Source organism: Triturus cristatus, chromosome 2_2, assembly GCF_964204655.1.
Source record: "Triturus cristatus chromosome 2_2, aTriCri1.1, whole genome shotgun sequence".
In the NCBI taxonomy this organism is placed as follows: Eukaryota; Metazoa; Chordata; class Amphibia; order Caudata; family Salamandridae; genus Triturus; species Triturus cristatus.
This window is the reverse complement of record NC_140582.1, coordinates 720,411,367-720,424,824: the sequence shown is the minus strand read 5'-3', so window position 1 is coordinate 720,424,824 and position 13,458 is coordinate 720,411,367.

Genomic DNA, 13,458 nt, shown 5'->3' with positions numbered 1-13,458 from the left:
ATCAGGACATGTCACACACACCAGTACATGTTCTACATTTCACATATACTGCACCCTGCCCATGGGGGTACATTGGGCCTACTTGAGGGGTTGCCTACATGTAAGAAAAGGGAAGGTTAGGGCCTGGCAAGTCGGTGCACTTGCTAGGTCGACATGGCAGTTAAAACTGCATGCAGACACTGCAGTGGCATGTCTGAGAACCCTCAGAACGGCTGCTTCTGTGGGTGGCACAATTAGTGCTCCAGGCCCACTATCAGCATTTGATTTACAGGCCCTGGGCACATACAGTGCACTGTACTAGGAACTAAGTAGTATACCAAATAGGCCAATCATGAAAACACCGATTCATAAACACAATTTACATGGAGAGCATATGCACTTTAGCACTGAATAGTAGTGCTACAGTGCCCAAGGTCCTAAAACCAACAAAAACTGGGTAAAAAATATGAGGCCAAGAAGCAAAAAGTCTGTGGATAAACCTGCTGAAAAAGCCAGGTCTAATATCTGGGCTGTGAGGAATGGGGATGGGGCTGCATTTGCATTTGGAAAGAGGCCCCAAGAGCGCAACAGGGGTTGGCTGAGGGGCGATGCCTGTGCGAGGGTGGCCCTCTCTCTCTATGCCGGTAGAGCATGTAAGCACTCGAGGCGATTACAGGGGCCAATGCCTGCGCTGCTACGGACGCCCACGTGGGTGGCATGGGAGCAGGAGGTGCAGGAGCAAGGGATTTGTCCGGTACTAGGTTAGAGACAGGGGGCCCGAATGAGGCCGGCAGAGTGATGGCGGTGGATGGGACACTTGTCTATGCACGCACTGCATCCGGAAGTGGGAGGGAGAATGGGGGAAGTTTCTTGGAGGCTCCTAAGTTCTCTAGTGAGCGCAATATGGGGGAGATTGAGGATGATGACAGGGAGGAGATCTTCTCTGAGGCAGGCATGAGTCGGGAGGGGCAGACCAGGGAGGAGAAGGATTGCTTCAGGGAAGCAGAGGATGAAGCCTTTGTACTAGCAGACCCCACAGGTGCCAGCATGCGAGAGAGTGCAGGGCAGATTGGGGTAGGAGAGCACATGGACCCCTGTTTCATTGGACAGGGGGGGCTTGTTGAGGTGTGGCTTAGCGGGAGCACAGAAGCGCCTGGTGCTAGGTGTATTAGAGCGCAACAGGGATCTTGCCGCAGGGCAGCATGGTACCTGAGGTACCTCCATGCAGGGAGCCCCGCCTGCACAGGCTGTATCTATTTGGGCAGAAGGTCTTGAATGGAATGAAGGGGATGCGCAGGGTCAGGATGAGGCTTGCGGGGGGAGTGGATGATGTGGGGTAGAAGTGCATCATTAGGGGGAGAGGAAGAGACCTAGAAATGTGTTTTCCAGGAGACATCGACGCTCTGATGCATTGGTGGCACAGGGTGCGCTGGCGAAGACACAGGGAGATGAGAGCGGGGTATTGTGGGGAGTGGTTGATCGTCAGGAGCAGGGGCAAGTATGAGAAGGCTTGAGGTGGTGTTATATGAAAAAACCAATAGCAAGCTTCTATTTAACCATATAAAATACTCCAAGTGTAATAAGGCAGTAACCACACTCTATAACATCACAAAAGAATATATTACTAAATTTATAATTTTAGAAAAATATGATTTCAATTTATTTTTTGTCTGTATAAATAGTTTTGTTTGTTCATTCATTTAAGTGAGATTATTTTGTTTAAAATACTGAAAAAATTATTTAAATAATAACATTAGGTGACAACAGCATTAATACATAAAGTGCAATAATGGCAACAAACAATCTTATTTGTATTATCAAATTAATGCTTTCAATAATCCTTGATGGATTAAGTAGGGCAAGCAGAAGATGAAACTTGATGAGCGCAAGCGGTAGATGTGAACTACGCGCGTTTCGGCATTATTGCCTTCATCAGGGAACCGTCTATTGCAAGGCCACTAAATAAAACATGAAACAATACAGTGGTTACTCCTAATATGGTTTACATACACCTGGAGTATTTATGATGCATTAATTACAAAATATATGAATGAAACGTTAATCAATATCACGGCCAATAAATCAATTATAGATCATTTCATATTATTGATAGTATGAATCATTCTTCAGCGTCATTTCTTATTTCTTACATCTGGTACTTTAGCATTTTATGCACATTTATAGAATACAAAATGGATTTGTTTATCATTTAAAATTAAAAACATGACATTTACACACATGCGTGATATACATTTCTACCGTTAATAAAGAAACAGTTATAAGGAATAGATATTGAAGAAGAGGAAAGTGAAAAAGTAAAAAGAATGAAAATTATTAGACATCTACATAGGGTCTTTGTCTGTTTAATTAAATAGTATATTTGCATTTTTCCCTTGTAACTCTTTTTATTAGAACATATGGGTAACAGCCCCATATTAATGGGAAATAGCTGAAGTGGAAGTATAGGGTGTCTTTTCCTGACTACCACTTTATTTGTTTTTACACACTAGGTCCTGAAGAAGCGCACGGGGATCCATTAGGGACCATCAGGTTGCGCGAAACATGTCGACCATCATTCACTTTTAGTTCACCTTACACTTTCGCTCATGGTTTGAGAGCAGATGGGAACACACTAATCCCTCCCCTTATTTAGTCTGAAGGACAGTCTCCAAACCCGATTATCTTTTTAATTTACCTCATGGACCCCTAATTAAACTCATTTGGGTACCTAGAGGTAATTTTAACCTCACTCTCACTCACTTTCTTGACCCACACACCCACATGCACAAGTATGGCACCTCCTTAAAAGATCTCCATCAAAGAGCTCTCTTGGAGAGCCCTTGAGGGACTGCAGCGCCACCCCCACGAGGAGCACCGCCCAATGATGATGCTTTACACTCGCAAGAGTGTGTGAGGGCAAAAAGATATTAGGAGTTCTTACCCTTACGAGCACACTCAACCATCCTTTGGAGACACGTATACCTTACTCTTAACCACACTTGGGTTACTGAGTATCTATCCTCTTTTCTATTTAGGAACTGTTACCATTTCGCTATACATATTGTCTTAGGAGCATAGGTACAGGACCTCTTATTCTTAACTCAGCTCCAAGTCCCCCCTTCTTGTGATATTGTTATTATTGAACGGCGGCCAGCCGTGGGACACTACTTTCTATTTTTTCTCTCTTGTTTATACCTGATTATTCAGGGAGGAAACACTTACACAGGCAGACTCCAACAGTGGCAAAATGGACAACGTAGGACTTAGTTTTGACGACGACACAGTCGCAGAAATTCTAAGAGCACCCTTCCTCTTAGCAGGGGATGGGAGTACTGCCTCAGGCAGCAAGAATGACGATTGGAAATCCCTCCAAACACTAAGAAAACTCCAGATCAAAACAGCCTTACACGAGACAGTTATGACTGAATATCTAAGGGCAAATATTGCCCCCAATGGACCTTCTCGTAACACTAGCTCCCAGGATAATTCTAGAAGACCTCACATTCCGCCATGAATGGTCGAAAATAGCCTGGAAGTGCACAAGAGACTAGCTTGTGTTAATCATTAACACAGCTAAACGCCTATCCGACGAACTTCTCATAAAAATCACCATAGCAGAAAACGGGTTAAAGATAGGAATATCCATTACCGCTTTCAAATCCCGTCTTGCAGAAATCAACGAAGAGATGAATGATCACAAAGAATATCTCACAAAACAAAAAGTGAACAAACTCCAAAAGGACTTGAAACGCTTTGATAAAGAGAAGAATTATCCCTACACTAAAGACGACTATGTGTTTCAATACAGCGAGACCACGTCAGAAGAAGGAAGCAGCACCCACTCGGGAAGGTCAGATTCAACCAGCAGTGACTCAAGCTATGAAAACAACCAACGGAGACAGAGGGGAAATTACAGACAACACCAACCCCTACTATTTCAAGGGTTCCCATCATTACCATTTCAATCACAGATGTACCAAGGCCCATGGATGGGTCCTACTCCGATGTGGAATGGACCACCTGAACACCACCCCCAGGTATCCCAATACCAACAGTTCCCAAACACCCCTTTTTTCAACAGAGGGAGGGGCAGAGGAAGAGGCAAAAGAAGAGGAGGGCCCAAGAATGTCCACTGGCAAGATCAAGAACAAATGGTACTGAGGAGCAGAACAACCAGACCCTATTAGTGAATCTTTCATCAAGACCTTTGGTGGAGGGCGAGTTCAGACTTTTGGAGAAGGGCCTGAACTTCGTCCCCACCCCCAAGGAGGACGACTTCAAACTCCACCAGGAACTTCACCAATTCTTTCAGAAAGTACGATTGAAAGCATTTTTTCAAGATAAACCTGAACATCCAGTTACTGGAACTGGGTTCAAGAGAAAATCAAAATTTACCCCGACCGCTGCTATGACACCCAACGAAATTCTCACATTTGAACAAGCCATTCTCAAAGACGTCAAAGAGATCCAGAAGAAAGAACACTTTTACAATCTTACGAGGGAAGAAAGAAGGCTACTACAAGGCCATCAAACCTGACCCCACCATCATCATAAAACCAACCGATAAGGGTGGAGCAATCGTTATCCAAGACAAAGTGGATTATGACACAGAATGCCTCCGGCAACTCTCAGACACAAAATACTACCAGCTGATCGAGGAAGACCCTTCAAAACGACTTACAATCCGGATTCAGAGCTTCATCATTGAGGCAGAGACCGAAGGATGGATCACCCGGGATGAAGCATCCTTCCTGACCAACGAAGACCCACGTATTCCCTACTTTTACAACCTTCGCAAGATCCACAAAGGCCTCATTCCCTCTCCAGGACGCCCCATTGTGTCCGGGATTGATTCTCTCTTGGAACCTCTCAGCAAATTCTGCGATTTCTTTCTCCCACCTCTCGTCGCTAAGACCCCCACCTACCTGAGAGACATGAGGGAGGTCCTTAACTTGATACAGAACTTTGAAGACTCCGGCTCAATCAACCTCCTGGTCACCTTGGACGTGGAGGCACTATCCACAAACATACCCCAGGACTCTACCATTAGGGTTCTGGAGCATGCTCTCCTTGGCTTGAACCCCTGGCCTTATGAGACACCCATTAGCTTCATCTGTGACTGCGCTACCATTGCCCTCAAAGAAAACTTCTTTGCTTATGAAAAGAAACTCTACCACCAGGTACAAGGTACAAGGTACCAGCATGGGAAGCACGTTCGCACCGAGCCTGGCCTGCCTCTATATGGTACATTTTGAGTCCGAACACATCTTAAGAAGTACCAACCCATACGATATCAACATCCTACTATGGGGTCGCTACATTGACGACGTTCTGGTCTTCTGGAAAGGAACTGAAGAAGAATGTCAGAATTTTTTCAGATGGGTCAACACACTGGACCCCTTCCTCAAATTCACATGATCTCTGGCGAAGGACACAATCCTATTCCTAGATCTATTGATTTCCTTACGGGACGGCAATTTATTGAGTACCAACTACAAAAAACCCACTGACAGGAACAGTCTTCTCATGTACCAAAGCCACCACCCCAAGGCACTAAGAGACAATCTCCCGGTGTGTCAGTTCCTCCGCCTTCGAAGAAATTGCAACACTCTTACCGAATTTGAAAACCAGGCCCAAATTATATCAGACAATCTAATAGCAAGACCATACCCCAAGAAAATCATAAGACAAGCACACAAAAGAGCAAAAAACAATCATAGAGAAGCTCTGCTGGAAACAAAAGAAAAAGAAAAAACTGAAATTATGACATGTGTTACCACATTCAAACCCAATTTGAATACCATCCAGAAGATTGTCAGAAGACACTGGAAATTTTTGGAAATAGGAGTCTTCTCTCTGGGTCCCACACCCCTATTTGCTTTCAAATGTACACAGAACCTCAGAGACATTCTAGTACACACACGTCCAACTAGACCAGCTCAAACACAAACTACGCTTTGGGCCTTACACCCAGTAGTTGGACACTATCCGTGCGGATCATGCTCTGTCTGCCCACAGACCACACCAACCAAAGAAATAGACCTGGGTCTCACCAGACCATGGCAGCAAAAACGCCACACAAACTGTAACACAAAGAATTTACTTTTTTTACTTAATAACATGCCCATGCACCCTCAAATATGTGGGGATGACCACCAGAGCGGTCAAAACCCGCATCAGTGAGCACAAAAGTTCAATAAGATGTCGAAAAACAACTACCAAACTGCAAACTCACTGTCTTGAAAAGAACCATGCACCTGACAGTTTGAGATGGACTATCATTGACTCCAATCCGCAGTGGGACACCTCCACATTGTTCAGACAAGAACAACGATGGGTGTTCAAGCTCAGAAGCAATGAAACGGGACTCAATGATGACATCCCATGGGCAGAACTAATACTTTAAGTTATGTTACCATCATGGTTACCCCCAGTCCCATTAATAGGAATAATGCCATGGTCATTTTGGACAACATTTACATTCCCCGCATACATACACAACCGCCTCTTTACGCCTCCTATGCCTTACTGTCCCCACAACCATGCATAGTCGCCGTTTAATTGAACTAGTGCTTCTTCGTATAGCTAAAGTACATCCCTACTTAAGGATTTAGCATAGAGCACTTCACTACCCCCGATATCGTTTTCTCATCCTTCCCTGACATACACCACACGGTAGGTCCATTTACCCTTTTATTTTAATTCTATTTGTATTTCCCATTTTTACTTAGGCACACTCCTTTCATTTCCTATCTATATCGTATTACATATCCGCAATGGTCGAGTATCTCATTCACCTACATTTGGACCACTTTCGTAGCTTCCTCTCTTCCCAGTCAGTTAAACACAGGGTGTGCCACCCTCGGTTACTTGCACCAATCTGCAAGCCTCCTTAATTAGGTATTCATCCCCTTTCTTACAAGGCCTACACAAAGGTCTGTTCCCTGCACTAATTTGCAGTTTCTCTTACCAGGCTCATTATCTCATATAGCCATCCTTTACCTCCCAACATGGCCGACAACTCAGTCCACTACCACTTACACATGCTATGCACCAATGCGCGTTGGTACTACGTGATGTCATGTCCGCCCACATGCCAGTTTTTTAGGTCGAGGACTACCGGTCTGCCGAAGGCAGAACCGGAAGTCGGAAGATTTAATGTTTCCTAGAGTGGCTATTTAGCCCGCCTCTCTTTTTGCTTCTCCTCCATTGGCTGGCTTCCTAAACGGAGGCCCGCCATTGGAGGAGAGAGCCGTCCCTCCAAACAGGCTCCGTCTTTTTCAGATTCGGGGGCGTGTTCCTTGCTGTTCTTTCCACTTTTTAGCCACGCCCTTTTAGAACAGCAGGAACACGCCCCCGAATCCGAAAAAGTTTCGATTCTTCCATCCGCCATTTTTATGCTGTTCTCTGGCCGTGAGGATCTTCTTGCTGTTGTGCCGCTGTACCGATCCATGCTGGTATTCAGTGTCATCGGGGTGCTTTCTCATCTTCACTCGGCCCCTCTCGTGTAAAATCCTCCGTGTCATTTGTACCCACGCCTTCTCGTGCTGTGCATCTTCAAGCCTTGTGTCCCTTTGTGCTTGGGGCGGGCAGCCATGCCCTGCCCTGGCTGATGATGCAGCCTAAGGTAAAGCGGCGATGTCTTCTGGAAGCGGCGCGTGGCACGACTTGTCCAGCTGAATTAGTAATGGTAAGTGTTGTATTATTGTATTTTAAAAGCAGTCCGTCCTTGTCAGTGCAGTGACGTCTCTCCGGGACAGCAAGGGATCCTTGTGTATTCTGATGTTTGCTGTCTTCCCGCAGCATTGGGGAGCAGGGCGACGACCCTTATTTCCCGTCTCCCTGCGACCTATTCCCCACCGGCGCGGCCGACCCTTCTTGACCCCAGGTTTCAAAGCGCCATCCTGCAGGGTGTCCCCCGGTGAGGCGTCCAGGCGTTCGATGTGTCTGCGTTGGTTTCAAGGCGCTGAATGGAGCGGTTCTCAGGCGCACTGGGGCTACTGCTGTGTCCGTTCCTTTCTTCAGCATTGATGTACATTTCATCACTTCTCTCAATGGCTGGTGACGTCTCAGGATAGAGCAGCGTCTGTGTTCTTCAATTGTTGCGGGGCCCTCCGTGGCCCCTGGGACCTGGTGATCTCATAGTCCTGAGGTAGCACGCTAGCGGCCAGGCCGTCCTCGGCTTAAGTGCTTCTGGCTTTCCACGATCAATATGTTGTTGCCTGCAGCTTCTCTCATTCCGCAGAGAGCAGAACATACCTTCTCAAGGGCTGGATTAAGCACCTCTGCGGGCACCCGCAGCGCTACGCTCGGTTCACAGACCGGCCATGCCGCCCGCTTGTGAGGGTACATTCAACCTTCCCCTCTCGGCCTGTGAGGGGAGTCAGCAGTTAGCCGGCGCACGCCAATCTTGCTTTAGTTGGTTTCGTGTTTTATAAATGTATGCCACAAAGCTGTGTTTAATGTGTGAATGAAAGCTGACGCTGGTGCCCTCTCCAGTGTTAACCTCGGGTGCTGCCTGCTGGATCCCTTTAAGTGCTCCTGGGTTTGGATGACTAGTGTTGGGGTAGGTTTTTAGGAACGTTGTTTGTTGGCTACAAAGCAGTGCCGCCATCTTGAATGGCTAGTAGTGTGACACTCGGTCATGAGCTTCATCAGGGTAACTTTTCTCTTGCAATTGAAGATTAAAACTCACTGTCACTGTGTTATCTGAATACGGTTCTGTGCCCCTCACAGCCAGATTGCAAACAGTGGGCGAGGTTTCAGGTGACTAAAGTCACCGCAGACCACCAGTGTCTGTCGACTGGACCTATTAGTCGTCATTGTCATCCTTGCCCAAAAAGTGTTCATTAGTTGTGGAAATAAGGCACAGCTCGGTTCAGGGGTGGGAGAGTATGTGCCCCCACTGCACCTGTTGCACCAGATTTGGGTGTAATAAGCGTCTGGTTGTACGAGCGTGTGTGTGACAACAGGTATACAAAATGCATCCTTTCATAGCGTCTAGTGGGAACCCCCCCCCTCCCCCGGGCAGATCTGATATTGAGTTTAAGCCTCTCTAGTCCAGTGTAGGACATAATTTGCCTACTTTTACCATTTGTGCAAATTTAAAAGTAGACCTAATCAGATTAACAATATAAGATGGGCCGGAAAGAGGAGTACGACTGTAAAGGATTGTGGTTGAGTGTCCAAAACATGAACACTTGCGTTCATTTAAATGTACAGAGCAGCCCATTAGGCTTGTGTGGAGGAAACTTGTGCTCGCATGTCATGGGCATTGCTTAGTGGTTGAAGGCTATAGAGATGGATTTTTAAATCTGTCCCTCCATGCTGCGTCAGGAAGAGTATGGTATTATTTTGAGCACCCAGTACGGTCTAGTGATGGGAGGATCAGGGTGTGTAGGCTGTAGGCGAAGAAGGGAGGTATGGACAATGCTAGTTGCTTACACCAAGCAGCACAGGTAGTGAATGGTCGGCTTTGTTAAAGCAGGTCAGGGGGGACTGACAGCGCTGTTTTCTTAAAGCGCTCTATACAGACAGGTGAGTCGTTTGTGTCTTGTGCGCGCTTTTCGTTGGGAGCTTGTGGAACTGTGGCCCTCTGTTCCCGGCTGCCACATAATTAACTTTAAAATGAAGAGGTCTTGAACGAAGAAGCGCTGTTCTCTGCGAACACTTAAAGAATGTTCTTTGGCACTATACGTGAACTCAGATGACGTGCTCTACAATACTGATTAAGTCGTCAACAACTACGTTAAAAATCCTTATGGCCATCTAAGTCCACGCTGCAGGTCCCGTTTATATTTATCTTCACCTTAGACAATTTGTGTTTTCCATAACTCTCTCTACCTCACTACTCCACAATCTCACTATCACAACTTCTCTCTCTCAAAACATCACTACCTCACTCTCTAGCTCACAACCTCACAACTTCACTCTCTCACACTCACTACCTCAATCACTCTCTATCTCACTACCTCACTCTTTCTATCTCAATAACTCACTTTCACTCTCTCTTTCACTACCTCTCTCTCTATCTCACTACATCACAACATCACTATGCTTATATATCACTACCTCACAACATCCCTCTCCCTCACTACCTCACTCTTTCACTACCTCACTCTCTCTTTCACTACCTCACTCTCTCTATCTCACTACCTCACTCTCTATCTACCTCTCTCTCTATCTCACTACCTCACTCTCTATTTCAATACCTCACTCTCTCTCTCTATCTCACTACCTCACTCTCTCTCTGCTAATGCAATAGGTATCACATATGCAAAAAAAAGCTAATGCCAATAGAAATGACTGCCATTTATTTAGGGATATAAAAATGATAAAAAAATAAAGAGCAATACCAATAGCTCTACCTATAATATTGCCGAGACCATTGCATTGTAAATGCTTGTTCCTTTTACTTTCACGCCTAAGCCTTCCTCACCACCGGCGTATCCTGATCGGATGACAGGTGTACAGGCACATCCCAGAGGAAGACACTGTGAGTCCCCCCTCTTCCTTCCCCCCCACCACTAGGTTCCCGCCTCCGCCAACGGATTAGCTGCACAATCGCCAGCTTCAAACTCTTCTTTGTGGGCGCCCAGTAACCATCATGTTTTTTTCCCAAAAACTGCTTCCTTCCTCGGCAGTCTGACATTACGATGACGCGGCCCTCCACACCCTTAGGGGGGGTATAACTAATTTGTTATTGTTGTAGACAATGTTTTACATGCTTATCTATCATTGTGTGGCATTTAGCTTGTGACATTACAAGCCTCCGCTCTCCACTCCATCAACCAGCTTTCACGCCGCCTACCCCTGCTCGCCCCTGCTAAGCGGCACTATCTCGATTACGAGAATTTGCACATTGCCATGCTTATCAAGCCATCACGGCATTGGCATTTCACATTAGAATACCGCGCCCAGCGAGTACGCAACTAGCTATCCATATTATTATTCCGCATACACTTGGGCGCACTGCCGGGCATATGCCTCTTTCGTCATCCGTCACTATAACATCTTTGACGGCTTCCATTAACTGTGCGCTTGTGGACCGACATTGGTTCCCTTCCCTCCCCCCTTCTTTTGTGCATTTAGGGGCTCTCCCTCCCCCATAACCACATCCGCCCATTCCAGGGTGCCTGCACGCACGGCGCCACCCCCGCACCCTGAGCTGCGCTGCACCTGATAGTCTACAGTCACCTTGACTTGAACACACCCTATGTTGGCCATTCATCAATGGATTGCCTCTGCAGTAGACACGGTGGCGCCGGTTACAGTAGCCAAATCTACGAGAATGTCCCCGACTGCCACGTGGTTCTCATGTGCCCTTAAAGCCACAAAAAGTAAGTGCAAAAGACTGGAACGCCAATGGAGAGTGAGCTATAGCGACTCAACCAAGGCATCCTACAAAAAAGCACTAAAAGACTACCATAGGGACATAAAAGCTGCTATGAGAGATCACTTTATCAACCGCATCCAGAATGCAGACCACTCCGGTCGCGAGGTTTTTAAAGTAGTTCAATCCTTTTTTAACCCCAAGGCGTTGGAGACCAAAGTAAGCCCCACCCCAGCCTTGTGTGGCAAAATAGCCAATTATTTTGAAAACAAATTTTAAAGGTCTACGACTCCTTTGTACCATCGGTACCTACTACGGCGACAAATCTCCAATCGCGCTAGGGGCCCCTGTGCTTATCAATTTCACTCCTATACAATCTCTGGAAGCTCTGGCCGTCATCCAGAGATGCCGCTCAGGCGCTCCTGACGATCCTTGCCCACCCAAACTTTGGAAAATAATATCTGCCCCCCTGGCGGCCTCATTACTGCAGTTATGGAACTCCTCGCTGGACATGGGCATCTTCCCAGATACTTGGAAACATGCAACTCTTCTGCCATTAAGAAAGAAACCAAATGGTGACCCGGACGACCTCCGCAATCTCCGACCCATTTCCCTACTCTCCGCCCCAGGCAAAATGTTGGAGAAATTGGTGCAGCATCAGCTGACCTCTTTCATCGAGCTTAGAGGGGCCCTGCATGACACACAATCTGGCTTCAGGGCCGGTTTTAGTACAGAGACCGTGCTCCTCGAGGTTGCAGAGTCAGTCAGATGGGCACTGGACTCAGGCGATTCGGCAATGCTGGTGCTTCTGGATCTGTCTGCGGCGTTTGATACCGTGGACCATTCCATACTGATCCAGAGGTTACATGCCGCGGGCTTTGGGGGTAAGGTTCTGTCCTGGCTGTCATCCTATTTGAGTGGCCGCACTCAGAGGGTCACCCTTAAGCCATATGAGTCCGTTCCGAAACAGCTTTGGTGCGGTGTCCCACAGGGTTCGGCCCTGAGCCCCCTACTCTTCAACCTATACCTCGCTCCGCTCTTTTCTCTGATCGCCAATTGGGGTGTTAAAGCGATTTCCTATGCTGACGACACCCAGTTGTTTTTCTCTTTTAAAGAGCAGACGGTAGAGGCCTTTAAGAATTTAAAGGGCTGCTTACGTGATATTGCGTTATGGATGAATTCAAACAAATTAAAACTGAATGCGGGGAAGACCGAGGTATTGTTCTTCGGTCAGGGCTGTGTCCCTGATGCAGAGTTGTGGTGGCCGGTAGAAATGGGTCCACCTCCCTCCCCCGCTAATTGCATCCGGAACTTACGGGTGAGATGGGAGACAGATCTCTCCTTCTTAGCTCAAATACAGCAAGTCTCAGCAACTTGCTTCAGCAAACTAAAAAACCTACGAAAAATTCTGCACTGCTTACCTGAAGACTGTTGTAAAACAGTAGTTCATGCAACAGTCACCTCGAGGCTGGACTATGCAAATGCCCTGTACCTTGGTCTTCCCAAATATGCGATTCATCGACTCCAGATGGTACAGAATGCGGCTGCGAGACTGGTCTGCCGTTTGCCTTTTCGAGACCATGTCTCTCCGCACCTTCTGAAACTCCACTGGCTTCCAGTAGAGAAGAGAATCGTATTTAAGGCTATGACCCTGGCCTACAGGGCTCTAAGTGGAAAATGTCCGAGCTATCTGGAAGATAGACTGCGCCCCTACAAACAGACCCGCGCGCTGCGCTCAAACTCCCAAAACCTGCTACATTCCTTCCACTTTAGGAAATCGCGCCTGGGTGGTAGAACCTTTACGGTTAGAGCAGCCACACTGTGGAACTCCCTGCCAGGCTACCTTTGTCAGGCTAACACAGAACTTGGTTTCCGGAAGGCCTTGAAGACCTGGCTGTTCAAGCCAGATTAATCACACTTGAGGTGGCTCTCTTCCTTCTTTGTTTGTTGCTAGTGCCTGATGTTTTTAGCGCCGGGACGCCCCTGTTTGGGGTAGCTGTCGCGCTTTATAAGCTTCTGTATTTTTATTATTATTATTATAACTACTCGTCTTCCTAACCGTCCACCTTGTTTCAATTACCTGTCCACCATTGGCCAACTGCAGTGTACTTTTCTTACCCAGGATAGCCACCTGTCCTGGGAGTCAC